The sequence below is a fragment of the Oncorhynchus kisutch genome, linkage group LG11 (genome assembly GCF_002021735.2).
Source record: "Oncorhynchus kisutch isolate 150728-3 linkage group LG11, Okis_V2, whole genome shotgun sequence".
NCBI lineage: Eukaryota > Metazoa > Chordata > Actinopteri > Salmoniformes > Salmonidae > Oncorhynchus > Oncorhynchus kisutch.
The window spans coordinates 5,624,302-5,650,963 of NC_034184.2; positions in this window are offsets into that span (position 1 = coordinate 5,624,302).

A 26,662-nucleotide genomic window follows, 5' to 3' on the forward strand; every position below is an offset into this window, starting at 1 on the left:
TTTGTTGTTTTCTGTTGTTGTTGAAGACTGGTCTGAAAATGAGACTGTTCAGTAGTCCAGGCACGTATCACAAGGTGACAAAGCCATGTTCGACCTTAACAGATCCTTAACCTGAAACAGGTCCAGGTTCTTGTTATTCAGTTGGGAATATATTCAGGGGGAAATAGTGTAAATGTGCTTGATGCCACATTTGAACACTAATCCCAAACTCTTGGCTGTCACAAACATGCACATTTTTTACAGCCCAGCAATTAAGCTGTTTGTAGTTTTTAAGGGGCCAGTAACAATTGGCACAAAGACCATGATAAAACAGGCAAACAAACAAAAAAGAACAGGGAGAGAGAGGGGGGAGAGGGGGAGGGAGAAGGAGAGAGAGGAATTGAGAGGGAGAAGGGGGAGAGAGAGAGAGAGGGAGAGGGAAAAGGAAAGGGAGAAGAAAGGGAAAAAGAGAAGGAGTGGGGGAAGAGGGAGGGAGGGAGGGAGGGAGGGAGGGAGGGAGGGAGGGAGGGAGGGAGGGAGGGAGGGAGGGAGGGAGGGAGGGAGGGAGGGAGGTGGAGAAGGAGGCTAGGGAATGGGAGGAGAGGGAGGAGAGAGAGAAGGAGAGGGAGAAAAGCTAATAAGGTAATATGATGGATTATCTTCTCTTCACAAATGGTCCAACACCATGTAACACCTTGTAACACCAGGTAACACCAGGTAACATACCATGTAACACCATATAACACCATGTAAATTGGCCCAGACAATGCATTATGGTTAAGGCAGTTGAGATTACAGCTTGTTAATGTGTCCCACCCTCCCAACCCACACACAGCATCCTTCCATCCTCATCAGCCCCTCTGCTTCTGTTCTGGCGGTGACTCAGTCACCTCATTGTCGGGGCATGCATGTCTTTAGGTGCAGATGGAGAGGGATGTCTCTGCTGCAATCTTCCAGGCGTTGTCGCGGTCCGGTAGTGAGTGTGTCTGGGAGAGGGACGGGCTAAGGCAGAGCGGAGGCTTACCCAGAGACAAGCAGTCAGTAGGGGACAGGGTTGTGGCCATATGCCTCTGCTTAACCACTACCCCCGCCTTCCTCTGGCAACCCAGTGTGGTCCACACAGCTAGGTGCCCTGTCCAGAGAGACGTACGTCAGGCCATCTGTTAAAGGAATTTGGGGAGTGAGGTGCTTCATTGGTTAGCCTAATACTGAGATTAGACTGAGGATGATTAGGCTAACTAGGGTTTCCATGACCACGAGTGGTGCCCTGATCCCTTATACAGGGTCATCCCCATCATTTGGTAATTCATGGTTATGGTGAGGATTTGGGTAAGAATAGATGTCCCTGGATCAGTGCATCCATACTCTCTCAACAGGTCAAAATCTAAACTTTTACTGTACATGTATTATGTGCAGGGATGATATTCTGCATGCAGTCAATGGTGTAACAAAAAGGGAAACATATCTAACAAAATCTCATTGTTTGAGTCATTCATGGTGAAATAAAATATTTAACCGTTATTTTATAAGGGGGAAACAACAATAGACCCTGGTCTATTTTACAAATGTGCCCTGTATATACAATACAAATATACACAATTATACCTAAATATACACACGTAAAAATACAGAAATGCAGGCATGGGAAGCACAAATAAAACATCACAAATCACCCAGAAAACAGCTACATTCCTACACAAATAAGTCCCCAAACAATACTTTATTTAAGGATCTTCAATTTTCACCCAAAAAGAAATACCAAAATCGAAACTGCCTGTAGGTCAGGACATACATATTCTTGATAGCACTTGAAAGGAAACACTTTGAAGTTTGTGGAAATGTGAAATTAATGTAGGAGAATATAACACATTAGATCTGGTTAAAGATAATACAAAGAAAAACATGAATTTTTTCTTGTACCATCATCTTTGAAATGCAAGAGAAAGGCCATAATGTATTATTCCAGCCCAGGTGACATTTAGATTTTGGCCACGAGATGGCAGCAGTGTATGTGCAAGGTTTTAGACTGATCCAATGAACCATTGCATATATGTTCAAAATGTTGTGTCAAGATTGCCAAAATGTGCCTAATTGGTTTATTCATACATTTTCAAGTTCAGAATTGTACACTCTCCTCAAACAATAGCATGGTAATATTTCACTGTAATGGCTACTGTAAATTGGACAGTGCCGTTAGATGAACAAGAATTTAAGATTTCTGCCCATATCAGAAACAGCTGAAGTCGGAAGTTTACATACACTTAGGTTGGAGTCATTAAAACAAGTTTTTCAACCATTCCACAAATTTCTTGTTATCAAACTATAGTTTTGGGAAGTCGGTTAGCACATCAACTTTGTGCGTGACACAAGTCATTTTTCCAACAATTGTTTACAGACAGATTATTTCACCTATAATTCACTGTATCACAATTCCAGTGGGTCAGACGTTTACATACACTAAGCTGAATGTGCCTTTGAACAGCTTGGAAAATTCCAGAATATTATGTCATGGCTTTAGAAGCTTCTGATAGGCTAATTGACATCATTTGAGTCAATTGGAGGTGTACCTGTGGATGTATTTCAAGGCCTACCTTCAAACCCAGTGCCTCTTTGCTTGACATCATGGGAAAATCAAAATAAATCAGCCAAGACCTCAGAAAACAAATTGTAGACCTCCACAAGTCTGGTTCATCCTTGAGAGCAATTTCCAAATGCCTGAAGGTACCACGTTCATCTGTACAACCAATAATATGCAAGTATAAACACCATGGGACCACCCAGGAGTCATACTGCTCAGGAAGGAGACGCATTCTGTCTCCTAGAGATGAACGTACTTTAGTGCGAAAGTGAAAATCAATCCCAGAACAATGGCAAAGGACCTTGTGAAGATGCTGGAGGAAACAGGTACAAAAGTATCTATATCCACAGTAAAACGAGTCCTATATCGACATAACCTGAAAGGCCACTCAGCAAGGAAGAAGCCACTGCTCCAAAACCGCCATAAAAAGCCAAACTACGGTTTGCACATGGGGACAAAGATCATGCTTTTTGAGAAATGTCCTCTGGTCTGATGAAACGAAAATAGAACTGTTTTTTATTTTTATTTCACCTTTATTTAACCAGGTAGGCTAGTTGAGAACAAGTTCTCATTTGCAACTGCGACCTGGCCAAGATAAAGCATAGCAGTGTGAGCATACAACAAAGAGTTACACATGGAGTAAACAAGTCAATAACACAGTAGAAAACAAAGGGGGGGTCTATATACAATGTGTGCAAAAGGCATGAGGAGGTAGGCAAATAATTACAATTTTGCAGATTAACACTGGAGTGATAAAAGATCAGATGGTCATGTACAGGTAGAGATATTGGTGTGCAGAAGAGCAGAAAAGTAAATAAATAAAAACAGTATGGGGATGAGGTAGGTGAAAAGGGTGGGCTATTTACCAATAGACTATGTACAGCTGCAGCGATCGGTTAGCTGCTCAGATAGCTGATGTTTGAAGTTGGTGAGGGAGATAAAAGTCTCCAACTTCAGCGATTTTTGCAATTCGTTCCAGTCACAGGCAGCAGAGTACTGGAACGAAAGGCGGCCAAATGAGGTGTTGGCTTTAGGGATGATCAGTGAGATACACCTGCTGGAGCGCGTGCTACGGATGGGTGTTGCCATCGTGACCAGTGAGCTGAGATAAGGCGGAGCTTTACCTAGCATAGACTTGTAGATGACCTGGAGCCAGTGGGTCTGGCGACGAATATGTAGCGAGGGCCAGCCGACTAGAGCATACAAGTCGCAGTGGTGGGTGGTATAAGGTGCTTTAGTGACAAAACGGATGGCACTGTGATAGACTGCATCCAGTTTGCTGAGTAGAGTGTTGGAAGCCATTTTGTAGATGACATCGCCGAAGTCGAGGATCGGTAGGATAGTCAGTTTTACTAGGGTAAGCTTGGCGGCTTGAGTGAAGGAGGCTTTGTTGCGGAATAGAAAGCCGACTCTTGATTTGATTTTCGATTGGAGATGTTTGATATGAGTCTGGAAGGAGAGTTTGCAGTCTAGCCAGACACCTAGGTACTTATAGACGTCCACATATTCTAGGTCGGAACCATCCAGGGTGGTGATGCTAGTCGGGCATGCAGGTGCAGGCAGCGACCGGTTGAAAAGCATGCATTTGGTTTTACTAGCGTTTAAGAGCAGTTGGAGGCCACGGAAGGAGTGTTGTATGGCATTGAAGCTTGTTTGGAGATTAGATAGCACAGTGTCCAAAGACGGGCCGAAAGTATATAGAATGGTGTCGTCTGCGTAGAGGTGGATCAGGGAATCGCCCGCAGCAAGAGCAACATCATTGATATACACAGAGAAAAGAGTCGGCCCGAGAATTGAACCCTGTGGCACCCCCATAGAGACTGCCAGAGGACCGGACAGCATGCCCTCCGATTTGACACACTGAACTCTGTCTGCAAAGTAATTGGTGAACCAGGCAAGGCAGTCATCCGAAAAACTGTTTGGCTATAATGACCATCGTTATGTTGGGAGGAAAAAGTGGGAGGCTTGCAAGCCGAAGAACACCATCCAAACCGTGAAGTACAGGGGTGGCAGCATCATGTTGTGGGGGTGCTTTGCTGCAGGAGGGATTGGTGCGCTTCACAGAATAGATGGCATCATGAGGAGAGAAAATGATGTGGATATATTGAAGCAACATCTCAAGACATCAGTCAGGAAGTTTAAGCTTGGTTGCAAATGGGTCTTCCAAATGGACAATGACCCCAAGCATACTTCCAAAGTTGTGACAAAATGGCTTAAGGACAACAATGTCAAGGTAGTGGAGTGCCATCACAAAGCCCTGACCTCAATCCTATAGAGAATTTGTGGGCAGAACTGAAAATGCGTGTGCGAGCAAGGAGGCCTACAAACCTGACTCAGTTACACCAGCACTGTCAGGAGGAATGGGCCAAAATTCACCCAGCATTTAAAGGCAATGCTACCAAATACTAATTGAGTGTATGTAAACTTCTGACCCACTGGGAATGTGATGAAAGAAATAAAAGCTGAAATAAATCATTCTCTCGACTATTATTCTGACATTTCACATTCTTAAAATAAAGTGGTGATCCTAACTGACCTAAGACAGGGTATTTTTACTAGGATTAAATGTGAGGAATTTAGAAAAACGTAATTTAAATGTATTTGGCTCAGGGGTATGTAAACTTCCATCTTCAACTGTAGCCCTTTTGTTACACCCCCCACACATGCGGTGTCCTCACCTGGCTGAACTGGTGCCTCCAGAGATGAAACCTCTCTCATCGTCACTCTATGCCTAGGTTTACCTCCACTGTACTCACATCCTACCTTACCTTTGTCTGTACATTATGCCTTGAATCTATTCTTCTGCGCCCAGAAATCTGCTCATTTGTTCGAAACGCACTAGACAACCAGTTCTTATAGCCTTTAGCCGCACCCTTATTCTACTCCTCCTCTGGTGATGTAGAGGTTAACCCAGGCCCTGCTGCAACTTGCCCAAGCTCTCCCCCCCGCTTTTCCTTCACCCAAATCCAGACAGCTGATGTTCTGAAAGAGCTGCAAAATCAGCTGGGCTAGACAATCTGGACCCTCTCTTTCTAGAATTATCCGTCAAAATTGTTGCAACCCCTATTACTAGCCTGTTCGTATTGTCTGAGATCCCCAAAGATTGGACAGCTGCAACGGTCATCCCCCTCTTCAAAGGGGGAGATACTCTATGCCCAAACTGTTACAGACCTATATCCATCCTGCCCTGCCTTTCTAAAATCATCGAAAGCCAAGTTAACAAACAGATAACCGACCATTTCGAATACCACCGTACCTTCTCCACTAAGCAATCTGGTTTCTGAGCTGGTCACAGGTGCACCTCAGCCATGCTCAAGGTCCTAAATGATATCATAACCGGCATCGATAGTAGACAATACTGTGCAGCTGTCTTCATTGACCAGGCCAAGGCTTTCGACTCTGTCAATCACCGCATTCTTTGGGCTGACTCAATAGCCTTGGGTTCTCAAATGGCTGCCACGCCTGGTTCACCAACTACTTCTCAGAGGGTGTTCAGTGTGTCAAATCGAAGGGCCTGTTGTCCGGACCTCTGTCAGTCTTTATGGGGGTGCCGCAGGGTTCAATTCTCAGGCTGACCCTTTTCTCTGTATATATCAATGATGTCGCTCTAGCAGCTGGTGATTCTCTGATCCACCTCTAGTCAGACGACACCATTCTGTATACATCTGGCCCTTCTTTGGACACTGTGTTAACAAACCTCCAAACAAGCTTCAATGCCATACAACATTCCTTCCGTGGCATCCAACTGCTTTGAAATGCAAGTAAAACTAAATGCATGCTCTACAACCGATTGTTGCTCACACCCGCCCCCACCCGACTAGACGGTTCTGACTTAGAATATGTGCACAACTACAAATACCTAGGTGTCTGGTTAGACTGTAAACTCTCCTTCCAGACTCACATTCAGCATCTCCAATCCAAAATTGAATCTAGAATTGGCTTCCTATTTCGCAACAAAACAAATCCAACACTTACTTTGGCCGCCTTTCCTTCCAGTTCTCTGCTGACAATGACTGGAACAAATTGCGAAAATCACAGCTGGAGTCTTTATATTTAAAGGTTAAAATCCACAATTCCAACATGGGTTGTCTACTCAGGGAAAACAAGGTCATGAAGGAGTTGCTACTAAACATACAAAGTCATAGCATGCATGAAAATATATATTTTTTCTGGGATTCCTGAGGACGCATCCAATAATCCAGAGGGCGTGATCAGATCATCGCAAAATTTGAACACTACCAACAAAAGGAGCTGATCGAAAGCAGGGGAAGGGAGCTTAAAGGGACCAAATTTGGTCTCTATGACCAATTTCCAAGGGAGATAAAGAGACTGTTTCTGGGAAAGCTGCAACAGGGGTAGAAGTGTAAGAGTGCCTTTCTCATTGTGACAAATTCTTTATAGATGGATAGCTATTCTGAGACAGCTTCATAACACCATGGCTGTACTAGATTCTACCGGGACTTCAGATTACAAAAAAAAGAAAGTATGGGAACTGTAAAAATATCTGAACACTATGAAGGGGATATGAACACACACGTACTCAATTACATGCCCACTTACACACGGATTTATATACACACACACCTAATCTTGCTCTCTTCTCTCACTCTCTTGGTTTATTAATCTATGTGGTCAAAATCAGGATGATCTAAACTTTGTTGAAAATACTTACACCAATTTATTGAACTTACAGGCAACAAATGATCAAATCATTATGGTAGGAGACTATAACACACTGTTAAGACCTCAATGGACCGTAAAGGTTATCTCTACAAACTATCATCACCGTGCTCTTAAGGAAATCACAAATATTGTTGACACATTAGAAATAGTGGATATTGGAGACTAAAAATCCCTGACCTAGTGAGATACAGTATACATGGAGGAGAGTTAATCAAGCTAGTCGTCTTGACTACTTTCTTGTCTCTTTCACTCTTGCATCAAATGTAAAAACGACATTTTATAGGAGACAGAATGCGATCGGATCATCATCTAATTGGCCTTCACATAACTCTTATATAATTTCCACGTGGACGGGGATATTGGTAATTTAATCCAAATTTACTGGAGGACAACTTATTTTTAACTAAGACAAAATAATTTATAATTGAATTTTTCCAGTATAATATAGGTTCAGCAAATCCCCTTATTGTTTGGGATACCTTTAAATGTACCTTCAGGGGTCATTCAATTCAATATTCATCAATAATAAAAAAGCATTTTCTGGCTAAAGAGACAAGACTAACAAGGGAAATATAGTAACTAATAGTACAGGTAGATACAGTGCCTTGCGAAAGTATTCGGCCCCCTTGAACTTTGCAACCTTTTGCCACATTTCAGGCTTCAAACATAAAGATATAAAACTGTATTTTTTTGTGAAGAATCAACAACAAGTGGGACACAATCATGAAGTGGACCGACATTTATTGAATATTTCAAACTTTTTTAACAAATCAAAAACTGTAAAATTGGGCGTGCAAAATTATTCAGTCCCCTTAAGTTAATACTTTGTAGCGCCACCTTTTGCTGCGATTACAGCTGTAAGTCGCTTGGGGTATGTCTCTATCAGTTTTGCACATCGAGAGACTGAAATTTTTTCCCATTCCTCCTTGCAAAACAGCTCGAGCTCAGTGAGGTTGGATGGAGAGCATTTGTGAACAGCAGTTTTCAGTTCTTTCCACAGATTCTCGATTGGATTCAGGTCTGGACTTTGACTTGGCCATTCTAACACCTGGATATGTTTATTTTTGAACCATTCCATTGTAGATTTTGCTTTATGTTTTGGATCATTGTCTTGTTGGAAGACAAATCTCCGTCCCAGTCTCAGGTCTTTTGCAGACTCCATCAGGTTTTCTTCCAGAATGGTCCTGTATTTGGCTCCATCCATCTTCCCATCAATTTTAACCATCTTCCCTGTCCCTGCTGAAGAAAAGCAGGCCCAAACCATGATGCTGCCACCACCATGTTTGACAGTGGGGATGGTGTGTTCAGGGTGATGCGCTGTGTTGCTTTTACGCCAAACATAACGTGCAAAACATTATGTTTGGCGTAAAAGCAACACAGCGCATCACCCTGAACACACCATTTGTTGCCAAAAAGTTCAATTTTGGTTTCATCTGACCAGAGCACCTTCTTCCACATGTTTGGTGTGTCTCCCAGGTGGCTTGTGGCAAACTTTAAACTACACTTTTTATGGATATCTTTAAGAAATGGCTTTCTTCTTGCCACTCTTCCATAAAGGCCAGATTTGTGCAATATACGACTGACTGTTGTCCTATGGACAGAGTCTCCCACCTCAGCTGTAGATCTCTGCAGTTCATCCAAAGTGATCATGGGCCTCTTGGCTGCATCTCTGATCAGTCTTCTCCTTGTATGAGCTGAAAGTTTAGAGGGACGGCCAGGTCTTGGTAGATTTGCAGTGGTCTGATACTCCTTCCATTTCAATATTATCGCTTGCACAGTGCTCCTTGCGATGTTTAAAGCTTGGGAAATCTTTTTGTATCCAAATCCGGCTTTAAACTTCTTCACAACAGTATATCGGACCTGCCTGGTGTGTTCCTTGTTCTTCATGATGCTCTCTGCGCTTTTAACGGACCTCTGAGACTATCACAGTGCAGGTGCATTTATACGGAGACTTGATTACACACAGGTGGATTGTATTTATCATCATTAGTCATTTAGGTCAACATTGGATCATTCAGAGATCCTCACTGAACTTCTGGAGAGAGTTTGCTGCACTGAAAGTAAAGGGGCTGAATAATTTTGCACGCCCAATTTTTCAGTTTTTGATTTGTTAAAAAAGTTTGAAATATCCAATAAATGTCGTTCCACTTCATGATTGTGTCCCACTTGTTGTTGATTCTTCACAAAAAAATACAGTTTTATATCTTTATGTTTGAAGCCTGAAATGTGGCAAAAGGTCGCAAAGTTCAAGGGGGCCGAATACTTTCACAAGGCACTGTAGCAATAAAAATGATACTACAGAGATACAAAATAAGTTAGAGGAGAAAAAAATAGAACTTGAGTAACTAATTCAAGAACCATCTAATGTAATCTATTACAAACTGGATGGAATATGGAGAATATGGAGAAAAATGCACAAAATTATTCCTGAACCTCCAATACAGGAACGCTAACAAAAATAATTTGCAGAAACTCTGAAGACGGAGTCATCTATGATTCTCCGAATTATATTTTAAAAAATGAACCTAAATATTTTAGGCAGATGTTCTCTTTTCCATCTCATCCTCTACCACTGAAGGAAGATTACGGTAAGGAATTATTTCCAAATAATATAAAACATTTAAAATTAACAAATGTACAGAAAGATTCCAAATTCCAGAGGAATAACCTTTTGAGGCTATTAAATCCTTTCAGTCTGGAAAAACCCCAGGGCTTGATGGCATACCGGTAGAGGTATATCAAGTATTTTTTGATATACTAAAAGCTCCATTGTTAGATTGTTTTACCTACTCCTATAGAAATAGTAGTCTGTCAGGTACTCAGCAGGAAGGTCTGATTTCTCTTTTATTAAAACAAGACCCAGATGACAAATATGAAGATCGTCTATCTAAAAAACTGGAGGCCCCTTACACTTCAATGTTGTGATGCAAATACACTAGAGAAATGCATAGCACTCAGAATTAAAAGGGTTTTACCAGGTATTGTTCATCCTGATCAGACAGGTTTTTTACACGGACGATACATTACAGATAATATATGACAACTACTAGAAATAATAGAACATCATGAAACATCTAAGCCAGGCCTGGTATTTATAGCATATTTTGAAAAGGCATTTGATCAATTAAGACTGTATTTGATTAATAAATGCCTGAATTTCTTCAATTTTGATGATTCTCTTATAAAATGGGTATATAAAATAAAAACAACTTTTACATTACCCTGCAGTTTACCTATAAAATGGGCTGATGGTGAAGTAGACATACTTGGCATTCATATCACAAAATATATAAATAAGCTCTCCACAATGAATTTCAATAGAAAACTTGTAAAAATAATCAAGATCCTGCAACCATGGAGAGGTAAATACCTGTCTATTTATGGAAAAATCGCCCTGATTAACTCCTTAGTCATATCTCAGTTTACTCACTTACTTATGGCGCTGCCTACTCCTGATGATTCGTTTGTCAAATCATATCAGCAAAAAATATTTTGCTTTATCTGGGACGCTAAACCAGACAAAATAAAGCGTGCCTATCTATCTATATAATGAATATGAATTGGGTGGGTTGAGATGATTGAATATAAAAGCACTAAACCTCTCTAAAAGCTTCACTTATTCAAAAGTTTTACTTGAACCCTAAATGGTTCTCAAGTAGATTAATAAGAAAAGCTCATCCATTGTTTAAAAATGGCCTTTTTGCCTTTGTGCAGATTGCCATGTCTCATTTTAAATTAATTGAAAATTAGACTTTTTTCAAAGTATATTTCTTTTTCAACAAGCATTGCAGAGCTGGCTACAATTTCAATTTCATCCGCCTGATAAGAAATTACAACAAATATTATGGCTGAATTCAAATGTGCTGGTTGATAAAATACCTGTATTCATGGGAAAGATTTTTGAAAAGGGTATTTTGTTCTTATATTACATTGTAAATTGTAATGGTAGAGTTATGTCCTTCATGGAGTTGTCATAATTGTATGAGAAGGCCTGCTCAATCCAAGAGTACAACCAATTGATTACTGCATTACCCCAAAAATAGAGGAGGCAGGTGGCAGCGGGAGGAGGTAGGGAACTGGTCTGTCTGCCCAATATAAAGGATCAAAACTGTCAGAGGAATAAAAATAGCATAAACAGGAAAGTATACCAGTTTCATTTGAGGACCAGCATGTTGACAACTGTGCCATACAGATAGAAAAATAGTTCGGAAGAGATTTTTGATGTACCGATTCCATGGTGCAGGAAGTATGAGTTGATATATGAAACAATGCAAGATTCAAGACTTTGTGCTTTTCAGATAAATTATTATATAGAATTCTTTATTATATAGAATTTGGGGCATAAAATTGTCAAAGCTCTGTAGATGTTTTTGTGAGGATACAGAATCAATAGACCATATATTTTGGTATTGCCCTCAGGTAGCCTGTTTCAAATCAAATTAATTCAAAGTTTACCCTCACCACCTGGGGGCCGCCCGTCAGGAAGTCCAGGATCCAGTTGCAGAGGGAGGTGTTTAGTCCCAGGGTCCTTAACTTAGTGATGAGCTTTGAGGGTACTATGGTGTTGAATGCTAAGCTGTAGTCAATGAATAGCATTCTCACATAAGTGTTCCTTTTGTCCCGATGGGAAAGGGCAGTGTGGAGTGCAATAGAGATTGCATCATCTGTGGATCTGTTTGGGCGGTACGCAAATTGGAGTGGGTCTAGGGTTTCTGGGATAGTGGTGTTGATGTGAGCCATTACCAGCCTTTCAAAGCACTTCATGGCTGTGGACGTGAGTGCTACGGGTCTGTAGTCATTTGGGAAGGTTGCCTTTGTGTTCTTGGGCACAGGGACTATAGTGGTCTGTTTGAAACATGTTGGTATTACAGACTCAATCAGGGACATGTTGGAAATGTCAGTGAAGACACCTGCCAGTTGGTCAGCACATGTCTGGAGCACACGTCCGGGTAACTTGTCTAGCCCCACAGCCTTATTGAACTGTTTAAAGGTCGTACACACGTCGGCTATGGAAACCTTGATCACACAGTCATCCGGAACAGCTGATGCTCTCATGCATGCCTCAGTGTTGCTTGCCTCGATGCGAGCATAGAAGTGATTTAGCTTGTCTGGTAGGTTCGTGTCATTGGGCAGCTCGCGACTGTGCTTCCCTTTGTAGTCTGTAATGGTTTGCAAGCCCTGGCACATAAGTCGAGCGTCGGAGCCGGTGTAGTATGATTCAATCTTAGCCCTGTATTGACGCTTTGCCTGTTTGATGTTTGGTCGCAGGGCATAGCAGGATTTCTTGTAAGCTTCCAGGTTAGAGTTCCGCACCTTGAAATCGGTAGCTCTACCCTTTAGCTCAGTGCGAATGTTGCCTGTAATCCATGGCTTCTGGTTGGAGTATGTACGTACAGTCACTGTGGGTACGATGTCCTCAATGCACTTTTTGATGAAGCCAGTGACTGATGTGGTGTACTCCTCAATGTCATCGGAGGAATCCCGGAACATGTTCCAGTCTGTGACAGCAAAACGGTTCTGTAGTTTAGCATCTGCTTCATCTGACCACTTTTTTATAGACCGAGTCACTGTTGCTTCCCGCTTTCATTTTTACTTGTAAGCAGGAATCAGGAGGATAGAGTTGTGGTCGGATTTACTAAATGGAGGGCGAGGGAGAGATTTGTACGCGTCCCTGTGTGTGGAGTACAGATTATCTAGAATTCTTTTCCCTCTGGTTGCACATTTAACATGTTGATAGATATTTGGTAGTATTGGTTTAAGTTTCCCTGCATTAAAGTCTCCGGCCAAAGTGGTACCTTGTCTAATTTATTGTCCAGTGATTGCACGTTGGCGAGTAATATTGACTTCAACGGCAGCTTTCCCACACACCTTCTGCATGTCCTCACGAGGCATCCCGCTCTGTGTCCTCTGTACCGGCGTCTCTTCCTCTTGCAAATAACGGGTATGTTGGCCCTGTCGTGTGTTTGGAGAATGTCCAGTGTGTCCTGCTTGTTGAAGAAAACATCTTTGTCTAATCCGAGGTGAGTGATCGCTGTCCTGATATCCAGAAGCTCTTTTTTGCCGTAAGATACGGTTGCAGAAACATTATGTACAAAATGAGTTACAACACATAATAAACACACAATTGGTTGGGCGCCCGTAAAACTGCTGCCATTTCTTCTGGCGCCATTTGTGTGGTGTCAGGTTCAGGAATGGCTGAAAATGCATAGCATTGATCTAAAATTTACCCTAGAAATAGTACTGTTAGGAGATCTGTAGAGACCGGGTCAGTCAATTACTAACATATTAATACTCTTAGTAAAAGTATTTATCTTCAACTCGCAATCTGTGGATTCTATTCGATGAGATTGAAATTGTACGTTAAACATCACAGAATAGTTGAAAGATATCTGTTGAGTAGAAATCCGAAGAGGGTGGCCAGCAGAGATAGATGGGATAGGCTGAGGGGAGCTGAGGGTTGGGATGTGGAATTGGAGACAAGTGGGAGTGGAGTTGCGGTGGGGGAGATAGAATGATGGGATGGGCTGAGGGGAGCTGAGGGTTGGGATGTGGAATTGGAGACAAGTGGGAGTGGAGTTGCTGTGGGGGAGATAGAATGATGGTCAAAGATTAAAGAAAAAAATTAAGTCTAAATAAAACATAATAAAAAGTACATTTGAATGACACTAAGTGGTAGTGTTTTTACAACTAATGCTGGTTTGCCTGAGGCTGGTGCCGTGCAGGTGTTTGTACACATGCATATACGCACACTCTCATTCAAAACCTGTCTTAGGTCACCACTTTATTTTAAGGATGTGAAATGTCAAAATAATAGTAGAGAGAATGATTTATTTCAGTTTTATTTCTTTCATCACATTCCCAGTGGGTCAGAAGTTTACATACACTCAATTAGTATTTGATAGCATTGCCTTTAAATTGCTTAACTTGGGTCAAACGTTTCTGGTAGCCTTCCACAAGCTTCCCACAATAAGTTGGGTGAATTTTGGCCCATTCCTCCTGACAGAGCTGTTGTAACTGAGTCAGGTTGTAGGCCTCCTTGCTCGCACACGGTTTTTCAGGTCTGCTCACACATTTTCTAAAGGATTGAGGTCAGGGCTTTGTGATGGCTGATTCCAATACCTTGACTTTGTTGTTCTTAAGGTATTTTGTCACAACTTTGGAAGTATGCTTGGGGTCATTGTCCATTTGGAAGACCCATTTGCAACCAAGCTTCAACTTCCTGATGTCTTGAGATGTTGCTTCAATATATCCACATCATGTTCCTGCCTCATAATGCCATCTATTTTGTGAAGTACACCAGTCCCCCCTGCAGCAAAGCACCCCCACAACATGATGCTGCCACCCGCATGCTTCATGGTTTGGATGGTGTTCTTCGGCTTGCAAGCCTCCCACTTTTTCCTCCCAACATAACAATGGTCATTATGGCCAAACAGGTCTATTTTTGTTTCATCAGACCAGAGGACATTTCTCCAAAAAGTATGATCTTTGTCCCCATGTGCAAACCGTAGTCTGGCTTTTTTTATGGAGGTTTTGGAGCAGTGGCTTCTTCCTTGCTGAGCGGCCTTTCAGGTTATGTCGATATAGGGCTCGTTTTACTGTGGATATAGATACTTTGTACCTGATTCCTCCAGCATCTTTAGAAGGTCCTTTGCTGTTGTTCTGGGATTGAGTTGCACTTTTCACACCAAAGTGTGTTCATCTCTAGGAGACAGAATGCGTCTCCTTCCTGAGCAGTATGACGGCTGCGTGGTCACATGGTGTTTATACTTGTGTACTATTGTTTGTACAGATTAACATGGTACCTTCAGGCATTTGGAAATTGTTCTGAAGGATGAACCAGACCTGTGGAGGTCTACAATTTGTTTTCTGAGATCTTGGCTGATTTCTTTTGATTTTCCCATGATGTCAAGCAAAGAGACACTGAGTTTGAAGGTAGGCCTTGAAATACATCCACAGGTACACCCTCCAATTGATTCAAATGATGTCAATTAGCCTATCAGAATCTTCTAAAGCCATGACATAATTTTCTGGATTTTTCCAAGCTATTTAAAGGCACAGTCAATTTAGTGTAAACTTCTGACCAACTGGAATTGTGATACAGTGAATTATAGGTGAAATAATCTGTCTGTCTTGTGTCACCCACAAAGTTAATGTCCTAACCGACTTGCCAAAATTATAGTTTGTCAACAAGAAATTTGTGGAGTGGTTGATAAACAAGTCATAATGACTCATAAGTGTATGTAAACTTACATTTTTTTTGCATTGTTCGCTGTTTTCTTCTGTCTTTTTCTTTTTTCTCTTTAGTTCATTTTCTTGGTTGTTGGTGCATTGTGGGGTCCTTGGGGGTGGGGAATGGAATTAAGTGTATTTTTTGGTTACATTTTTTATTCTGGGGGGTGGACTGTGGGAGGGGTCTCGAATGGTTGAGGGACAGCTATTGGGGAATCTTGGAGGGTTTAGGTTCACATTTTTTGGCCTGGTGGATCTGTCAGCGTGCCCTTGAGTAAGGCATTGACCCTGGATGCTTCTGTGTGTCGCTCTGAATGGGAGTCTGTTGGATGACTGGTGTGGTGTAGTTTTTGAGCGGCTTCACTGCACATATATTGTATGTTTCTGATATTCAATAAAATACAAAAATAAAAAAAAGTGATATTGTATATACCTCCACTACATTACTTTGATACGCAACATGGGGATTAACAATTGAGTATATGCAATGCCCACAGAAGAAAAAGTGTGTAGCCTGTATGGCATATACAGTGCCGTCGGGAAAGTATTCAGACCCCTTGACTTTTTCCACATTTCATTACATTACAGCCTTATTCCAACGTTTATTAAATTGTTTTTTTCCCCTCATCAGTATACACATAATTATATACACATAATAATATACACATAATTCCCCATTGACAAAGCAAAAACGTTTTTTATTTTATTTTAGCAAAGGTATTCAAAATAAAAAGTGAAATATCACATTTACATAAGTATTCAGACCCTTTACTCAGTAGTTTGTTGAAGTACCTTTGGCAGTGATTATATAAAATCCTCTCAAGCTTTGTCAGGTTGGATGGGGAGCTTTGCTGCACAGCTATTTTCAGGTCTCTCCAGAGATATTCGATCGGGTTCAAGTCCGGGCTCTGGCTGGGCCAATCAGAGACAGGTTTTCATCAAGGATCTCTCTGTACTTTGATCCAATCATCTTTGCTTCACCGTAGGGTTGGTGCCAGGTTTCCAATCTTGGTTTCATCAGACCAGAGAATCTTGTTTATCATGTTTGTTCAGGCGGCCAGCTCTAGGAAGAGACTTGGTGGTTCCAAACTTCTTACATTTAAGAAGGATGGATGCCACTGTGTACTTGGGGATCTTCAACACTGCAGAAATGTTTTGGTACCCTTCCCCATATATGTGCCTCTACAAATTCCTGTCTCGGAGCTCTACGGACAATTTCTTGGTTTTTGCTCTGACATGTAATGTCAACAGTGGGACCTTAAATAGACAGGTGTGTTCCTTTCCAAATCATGTCCAATTAATTGAATTTACCACAGGTGGACTCTACTCAAGTTGTAGAAACTTCTCAAGGATGATCAATGGAAACAGGATGCACCTGAGCTCAATCTCGAGTCTTATAGCAAAGGGTCTGAATAATTACACTACAGTTCAAAAGTTTGGGGTCACTTAGAAATGTCCTTGTTTTTGAAAGAAAGAACATTTTGGGTCCATTAAAATAACATTAAAATATCAGAAACACAGTGTAGATATTGTTAATGGTGTAAATGACCATTGTAGCTGGAAACGGCAGATTTGTTATGGAATATCTACATATGCATACGGAGGCCCATTATCAGGAACCTTCACTTCCGTGTTCCAATGGCATGCTGTGTTAGGCCAGCATCCTGGAGTCGCATCTTCCCTAATGACTTTGAGACTAGTGTTTTGTGGCTACTATTTAATGATGCTGCTAGTTGAGGACTTGTGAGGCGCCTGTTTCTCAAACTAGACACTCTAATGTACTTGTCCGCTTGCGCAGTTGTGTCCCGGCGCCTCCCACTCCTCTTTCTATTCTGGTTAGAGTCTGTTTGCGCTGCTCTGTGAAGGGAGTAGTACACAGCGTTGTATCAGATCTTCCATAACAAAATGTGCCGTTTCCAGCTACAATATATACAACGTTAACAATGTCTACACTGTATTTCTGCTCAATTTGATGTTACTTTAATGGACACAAATTGTGCTTTTCTTTCAAAAACAAGGACATTTCTATGTGACCTCAACATTTTGAATGGTAGTGTATGTAAATAAGATAAAAATAAGATAAGATAAAAATTCAATATTTTTACTGTATCTTTGTAGTGACTGGTTGTATTGATACACCGTCCAAAGTGTAATTAATAACTTCACCATGCTCAAAGGGATATTCAATGTCTGTTTTTTTATCTGTATCCATCTACTAATAGGTGCCCTTCTTTACGAGGCTTTGGACCACCTCCCTGGTCTTTGTGGTTGAATCTGTGTTTGAAATTCACTGCTCGACTGAGGGATCTTACAGACACACACATCTTATGTGTGGGGTACAGATACGAGGTAGTAAGTTAAAAATCATGTTAAATACTATTATTGCCCACAGTGAGGACATGCAACTTATTATGTGACTTGTTAAGCACATTTTTACTCCTGAACTCATTTAGGCTTGCCCTAACAAAGTTGAATACTTGTTGACTCAAGACATTTCAGCTTTTCATATTTTATTAGTTTGTGAAATTAAACGTAATTCCACTTTGACATTATGGGGCATTGTGTGTAGGCCAGTGACGCACAATCTCAATTTAATCAATTTTAAATTCAGGCTGTTACACAACAAAATGTGGAAAAGTCTGAAGGCACTGTATATATCTTTAGGAGTCAGATGTTGAATAGATGCACAAGATTCCCAGCCATCGGCAAAGCATTCTGTCCACATTAGTATGGAGATGAGGCTAGTGTGACAGGTGTCCTCACAACCAACACAATTAACTTTGTCCATAAGCTGATGTGCTGACAAAACAGAGAGGGCCAGGAGGAGCACAAAAACACAGGCCCAGACAGACATGTCCCATACTCCTTTCCATTGCCTGGGCAGGCTACAATAACTCCTAATATCCCCAAATCATCCTCCTTCTCTCATTGCCCACACCGTCACTGAAAAGAAAGATCTGGGCCATTCCTCATTTTCTCTTCTAACCCGTATGCGCCATAATTTTGGGACATGGACAGCCCCCCCCCCCACACACACACACACCTGCTCAAGCACACACACACTCACTCACTTGAAAGATACTCTCAGAGTGATCATTTATATATGCAAATGATATGTTTCTTTGAAAAAGTCTCCTTACACGGATAGGACAATTCTGCTTTGACAAGTACCAGCGACAAATGATGAAACTAATACCCAAAATTGCTGCAGCTCCTATCACAGGCCTATTAGCTATTCATTTATGGGCTAAGATTCAAACAACCACAACCATGAATGAATGTGGCTGAATTTGCCTCTGTCTTATTGATGTACTATATTTTATGTGGACCATCTGAAAAGGAGTCTGGGTATCCAGAAGCCTATTCAAGCTATTTACTCCTGCCAGAAATGTCTCACTCTGCGGCAGATGAATTTGAGAATCTAAAGAGTGTACTGAAATGGTATGGAAATTATAAGGATGTACTGTACTAAAATAATGCAATTTAATGGCAAATAAAATAGAGAAACGAATTATGTTGGAAATAGCCCATAGAACATTTGGGATAGTGCGGCGTGTATTTACAAATGTAATCTCTTCTCAATTGTAGTATTCTATCTAGCACAAGACAATAGCTTATTTTCTATAGATAATATATATAAATGTAATATGTTTTGTATTTTTTAAAATCCAACTACAACTTAGTGATTGGTGTGAGGAGTCCCTGTCATTGGTCAAAAGCATCTCATCTATCTCTCTGCTACAGACATGCTGGCTCAAGTTGGGACCACCTCCTGTCTGTGCGGCAGGCAGTCTAGCAGTTAGAGCTTTGGGCCAGTAACACAAAGGTTGCTAGTTTGAATCCCTAATTTGACAAGGTCCAAAATCTATCAATGTGCCCTTGAGCAAGGCACTTAGCCCTAATTGCTCCAGTGTTGCTGTTGATAATGGCTGTGACCCCACTTTCTGAGGGTGTCTCTGGTAGAGTGGGATATGCAAAAACATATTTCCAATTAATACATACTTGTACATGTGTGAAATAGGACAAATATAGGCACCCACCAAATGATTATTATTACTCGTGTCTTAATTACCTCAATAGTAGTTTAAATTTGAACTGGGCCCTGTGAAGTGAGCTGGAGGCCACACTGGTACCTAGAGGAGTAGCGGCCAAGAGCGTGCTAGCGAGGTGTGTTGTCTCAGTGATGGGTCTGGTCTAGGCTCCCAGCGGAGAGAATGAGAGCTGTGCTCTGTTTCATATGAGGCTTTAATAGTTCTAATGACTACATGAGGCCAGCTAATACTCATCAGGTTAGTGAGGAGGGTACCCACCCATCCTCTTAATATGAATGATTGACAGGCAGGAGGCAAAGGTCACATGCTCTTTTTAAGACACATCCCATAACTTTCCCAAAACTCTCTATCAGCTTTAGGAGTATCATCCTGACTAGACGACACATTCACACTATAATTATCCATAGAAGGGAAACTAGCACTCATTAATTCTTCGTTGTTGAGACAGTTTTAAGACAATTTCCCTTTTATGTGCTGCACCATGAGATTTTACTTTCTTTGCAGTGTTTACAGGAAGGCTTTGCATTTATTTTCTTGTTCTGCCACAGCCCTTTCTCTTGCTACTGTGAGTCTTGTGATTGGTCTAGACATCCCGCCTGTGAGTCTTGTGGTTGTTCGATACATCTTGCCTGTGAGTGTTGTGGTTGTTCGAGACATCCCGCCTGTGAGTCTTGTGATTGGGTGCATGTTAAGGGATTTTTTATCAATAATGACTAATTATGTATACATTTCAATCAGGACTGACTAATCAGAATACTATTATGTTACTGTATAGATGTATGAATTTTATTTTAATCCTAGTACTGAATATAATATGTGTTTAATTATAATCAAGAATTAGAGCAATGACTGTCTGTTCCTTGGTAGAAACGAATAAACTTTTCGTCAGACTTATCGTGTTCTAGTGGTCTGAGACAGATATTAATGATGACAGGGAGGAAGAAGTTCTTGTCCAACTGTAAACTTTAGACCATTCCTGATGGGGATCTCTTAGCTGAAAAAGACTATGTTTACCCAATGTGTTATTAGTAAACTAGTAAACTTATCTGGGCCGTCTTCAGACCTATTGAACCTTACGCTCTGTGGCAGGAGTATAGGCAACACATGGTGCTAGGTGTTCATCAAGATGGTACAAGGAGAACTCTGTAGGACCTGGTCATTTTATTGCTGACGAGGAACAAGCAGGGCCACCATGCTGTTCAGCATTATGGGTGGGGAGGAGAACCCCTCCCTGTTCTCCACACACATCTGCATTTTCAAATCCTTACCTCACACTTTGCCGATATGTACGAATGTGTAATTAATTAAACAACCCCTCTCAGATTTCTCAGACAATGACCAGTGGGCTTTTCACCAGTCCCTGTTAGTGGCTAAAGCAAGGCCAGTGTCCGTATTCTCCTTACATGTAACCCCTCTCTATCACTGCAGCTCTCCTCTGTTCAGCTTATCTGCCAAGCTTACATATTCATCTGTTCTCTCCTACTCCCTTCTTGGGGAGCCCCCATGCAAACCTTAATTTGCTGGTCATGTGCACCCATAGGAAGGGGGCGAACCAGACACAAAGTAACATAAAAAGCAGAATAGGGTCTGCCAGGCTGAAACTGAGCCTGAAAAGAGGCCATGGGAGATTAACAATTGTCCTCGGTGAAAGGGACGGTTAAAAGAAGGCAATGAGGGGCCTCCACAGCGATGTTGTCCAAGTCTCTAGTGAGCATGCTAACAGTGGTACTTGCGTTCTACCTGCCAGACAAACAGAGCCATGCTAATGCTAAACCAGGGCATGTGGGCCATCTGGCTGCTTGAGAGCAGACATACAAGCACTCAGCCACTATAAGGGAGGTTTTGAGGGTGTTTGAAAACAATGCATCTTCCTCCTAATACCATTGACCTCACATCTCTACCAGTAATGCCACTATCATCGTATCCTACCAAAATCAACAGGTCATAGTTTACATTTTTTATATGAATTCCCATCCTGTCAATGGATGGAAAAGATTGAGATGAGTGGGAACAAACTGTTGACGTACTATTTGCGTCCTCAATGCATTTACAAGATCATTTTTCAGAGCTTAAAATGCAGTCCTATAAGTGTTTTCAACTAGATCAAGTGCTTGCTTCATTATTGCCATGCCTTTAAACAGTGGTAATGGGTAGGGAGTTTTGATTGAAAAAATGAGTTATAGCTTTGTGAACTAAATAACACAGAACGCCTCAAACAGCTTAAGAGTGATTTTTGTTACTGAACATTTTAATTCAACAAAGAACATGAAGGTACATATTTAGCGCTGACATTTTTGTTTTTTGTTTTGCCTAATTAATGTGAATGTGTTCTCTGAACAAAACAACCCTTCAAATATTAATTAGAACCCAAATTAGAACCCTAAATATGTTAGTGAAATATTTCTAATTTGAAGGTTTGTCTAATTGTCAGTTAACAGAATACCGAATCAAGGAACATAAAGTGTTATTGATATATCTTATTTCACTCAGAAAACCTCATGATATCTAGATTGGCAAAGTCTTTTAAGTAATACATTTCATTTATTTTGTTATGTTTTCTCTGCATTTGTATGTACAGACATAGGATCTTAATTTGATCACACTGCTGCTGGAGAACTTTCCTGCAATGGGAAAGATTTTAAACTTCTGAAGTTTGTAGTCTAAGGCACTGCATCTCAGTGCGAGAGGCAACACCACAGTCCCTGGTTTGAATCAAGGTTGAATCAAGGCTGTATCACATCCGGCCATGATTGGGAGTCTCATAGGGCGGCACACAATTGGCACAGCGTCGTCCGGGGTAGGCTGTCATTGTAATTAAGAATTTGTTCTTAACTGACTTGCCTAGTTAAATACATTTTTTTAAAGCCAGTGGCAGTCAGACAGAATGAGTTCCCTGGTTTGATGAGAAACAACGTGCCACTGTAAGTCTGAGAGAGGAATCAAGGTCAGAGGTCGTCTTGGAGACCATCGATGTTGTGCTGAATGTTGAAGGAGTTGGTTTGATAATGTTGTTGCACAAGACAAATGGAATTTAATCACCATACATTTCAGTTTTCATCTGTTAATAAGAAAGTTACCATTTAGATAATATACTTCAAGGAGTTCCTGCTCTTTTCTCTAGACTAGAGTTGCGCCACTCGGGAGCCCTACATGCTGACTATTGCTAATTCATTCACACTTTACTACTGTTGGGCCCTGGTGGGTTATTGGGCCATTACTGGGCTGTGCTGGCCACCCTGGAGCGGCTGAAAGCTGTGGTTTGTTGTGCTGCTAATTACACTCAACAAAAATATAAACGCAACATGCAACAATTTCAAAGATATTACTGAGTTACAGTTCATATAAGGAAATCAGTCAATACAAATAAATAAATTAGGATCTATGGATTTCATATGAATGGGAATTCAGATATGCATCTGTTGGTCACAGATACCTTTCAAAAAAAGTAGGAGCATGGATCAGAAAACCAGTCCGTATCTGGTGTGACCACCATTTGCCTCATGCAGCACAACACATCTCATTCACATAGAGTTGATCAGGCTGTTGATTGTGGAATGTTGTCCCATGCCTCTTCAATGGCTGTGCGAAGTTCTGGATATTTGTGGGAACTGGAACATGCTATCGTAAACATCGATCCAGAGCATCCAAAGTATATGTGTGCATTCAAATTGCCATTGATAAAATTCAATTGTGTTCATTGTCCGTAGTATATGCCTGCCCATACCATAACCCCACCGCCACCATGGGGCACTCTGTTCACAACGTTGACATAAGCAAACCGCTCGCCCCCACAACTCCATACATGCTGTCTACCATCTGCCCGGTACAGTTGAAACATGGATTAATCCGTGAAGAGCACACCTCTCCAGTGTGCTAGTGGTCATCGAAGGTGAGCATTTTCCCACTGAAGTCAGTTACGAAGTCGAACTGCAGTCAGGTCAAGACCCTGTTGAGGACGAAGAGCACACAGATTATCTTCCCTGAGACGGTTTCTGCCAGTTTCTGCAGAAATTCTTTAGTTGTGCAAACCCACAATTTCATCATCTGTCAGGGTGGCTGGTGTCAGACGATCCCGCAGGTGAAGAAGCTGGATGTGGAGGTTCGGGGCTGGCATGGTTACACATGGTCTGCGGTTTTGTGGCTGGTCGGACGTACTGCCAAATTCTCTAAAACAACGTTGGAAGGTTGCTTATGGTAGAGAAATTAACATAACATTCTCTGGCAACAGCTCTGGTGGACATTCCTGCAGTCAGCATGTCAATTGCACGCTCCCTTAAAACTTGAGACATCTGTAGCAGTGTTGTGTGACAAAACTGCACATTATAGAGTGGCCTTTTATTGTCCCCTGCATGCTGTTTAATCAGCTTCTTGATATGCCACAACTGTCAGGTGGATGGATTACCTTGGCAAAGGAGAAATGCTCACTAACAGAGATGTAAACAAATTTGTGCACAAAATTTGAGAGATATACACTTTTTGTGCATATGGAGCATTTCTGGCATCTTTTATTTCAGCTCAGAAAACATGGGACCAACACTTTACATGTTACGTTTATATTTTGGTTCAGTATATATTGTGTTTCTGCTGAAATAGTCCTCTTCAATTACTTATGTTGCATGTGCTGAGACCAGGGGACCAAGGGTCTGTTCAGGGATGTTACAAAGTTAGGCCGTTCAGATATACTATTCGTGGAATTTCTATCTGCAATGTTCGGTACGTTGCACACTCCTGAACGCAACCCAAATCCTGGCCATGTGTATATTATAAGTTCATGATGCAATTACTGCCTCAATCTGAATACACTCATATTCCAATGGCCGCAAAATTTATGCAAAAACTGTTTACAAAGACTTTCATTAAAAGCTGATGATCAGGTGTCTGTTCTGACTGATGAAACCTAATAGTAAAACTTAATGAACACAAGATAATTAAAGTATTTTTTGGATGTACAACAACAAAAACATATTTTTCTCACTGCACCATAGTGTAACTCGCTGCACCATGGTGTCACTCGCTGCACCATTGTGTTACTGCACCATGATGTTACTCACTGCACCATGGTGTTACTCACTGCACCATGATGTTACTCACTGCAACATGGTGTCACTCGCTGCACCATTGTGTTACTGCACCATCAAATCAAATCAAATCAAATCAAATGTATTTATATAGCCCTTCGTACATCAGCTGATATCTCAAAGTGCTGTACAGAAACCCAGCCTAAAACCCCAAACAGCAAGCAATGCAGGTGTAGAAGCACGATGATGTTACTCACTGCACCATGGTGTTACTCACTGCACCATGGTGTTACTCACTGCACCATAGTGTAACTCGCGGCACCATGGTGGTCCTTGCTGCACCATGATGTTACTCACTGCACCATAGTGTAACTCGCTGCACCATGGTGGTCCTTGCTGCACCATGATGTTACTCACTGCAACATGGTGTTACTCACTGCACCATTGTGTTACTGCACCATGATGTCACTCACTGCACCATGGTGTTACTCACTGAAACATGATGTTACTCACTGCAACATGGTGTCACTCGCTGCACCATTGTGTTACTGCACCATGATGTTACTCACTGCACCATGGTGTTACTCACTTTACCATGATGTTACTCACTGCAACATGGTGTTACTCACTGCAACATGGTGTTACTCACTGCACCATGATGTTACTCACTGCACCATGGTGTTACTCACTGCACCATAGTGTAACTCGCTGCACCATGGTGGTCCTTGCTGCACCATGATGTTACTCACTGCACCATAGTGTAACTCGCTGCACCATGGTGGTCCTTGCTGCACCATGATGTTACTCACTGCAACATGGTGTTACTCACTGCACCATTGTGTTACTGCACCATGATGTCACTCACTGCACCATGGTGTTACTCACTGCAACATGATGTTACTCACTGCAACATGGTGTCACTCGCTGCACCATTGTGTTACTGCACCATGATGTTACTCACTGCACCATGGTGTTACTCACTTCACCATGATGTTACTCACTGCAACATGGTGTTACTCACTGCAACATGGTGTTACTCACTGCACCATGATGTTACTCACTGCACCATTGTGTTACTGCACCATGATGTTACTTAATGCACCATTGTGTTACTACACCATGATGTTACTCACTGCACCATGCTGTTACTCACTGCACCATGATGTTACTCACTGCACCATTGTGTTACTGCACCATGATGTTACTTAATGCACCATTGTGTTACTGCACCATGATGTTACTTAATGCACCATTGTGTTACTGTACCATGATGATACTCGCTGCACCATTGTGTTACTGCACCATGATGTTACTTAATGCACCATTGTGTTACTGCACCATGATGTTACTCACTGCACCATTGTGTTACTGCACCATGATGTTACTCACTGCACCATGATGTTACTCGCTGCACCATTGTGTTACTGCACCATGATGTTACTCACTGCATCAGGATGTTACTCACTGCACCATGATGTTACTCACTGCACCAGGATGTTACTCACTGCACCAAGATGTTACTCACAGCACCATGGTGTCACTCGCTGCACCATTGTGTTACTGCACCATGATGTTACTCACTGCACCATGATGTTACTCACTGCACCATGGTTTTACTCGCTGCACCATTGTGTTACTGCACCATGATGTTACTTAATGCACCATTGTGTTACTGCACCATGATGTTACTCATTGCACCATTGTGTTACTGCACCATGATGTTACTCACTGCACCATGATGTTACTCGCTGCACCATTGTGTTACTGCACCATGATGTTACTTAATGCACCATTGTGTTACTGCACCATGATGTTACTTAATGCACCATTGTGTTACTGCACCATGATGTTACTTAATGCACCATTGTGTTACTGCACCATGATGTTACTTAATGCACCATTGTGTTACTGCACCATGATGTTACTCATTGCACCATTGTGTTACTGCACCATGATGTTACTCACTGCACCATGATGTTACTCGCTGCACCATTGTGTTACTGCACCATGATGTTACTTAATGCACCATTGTGTTACTGCACCATGATGTTACTTAATGCACCATTGTGTTACTGAACTATTGTGTTACTCACTGCACCATTGTGTTACTTACTGCACCATGA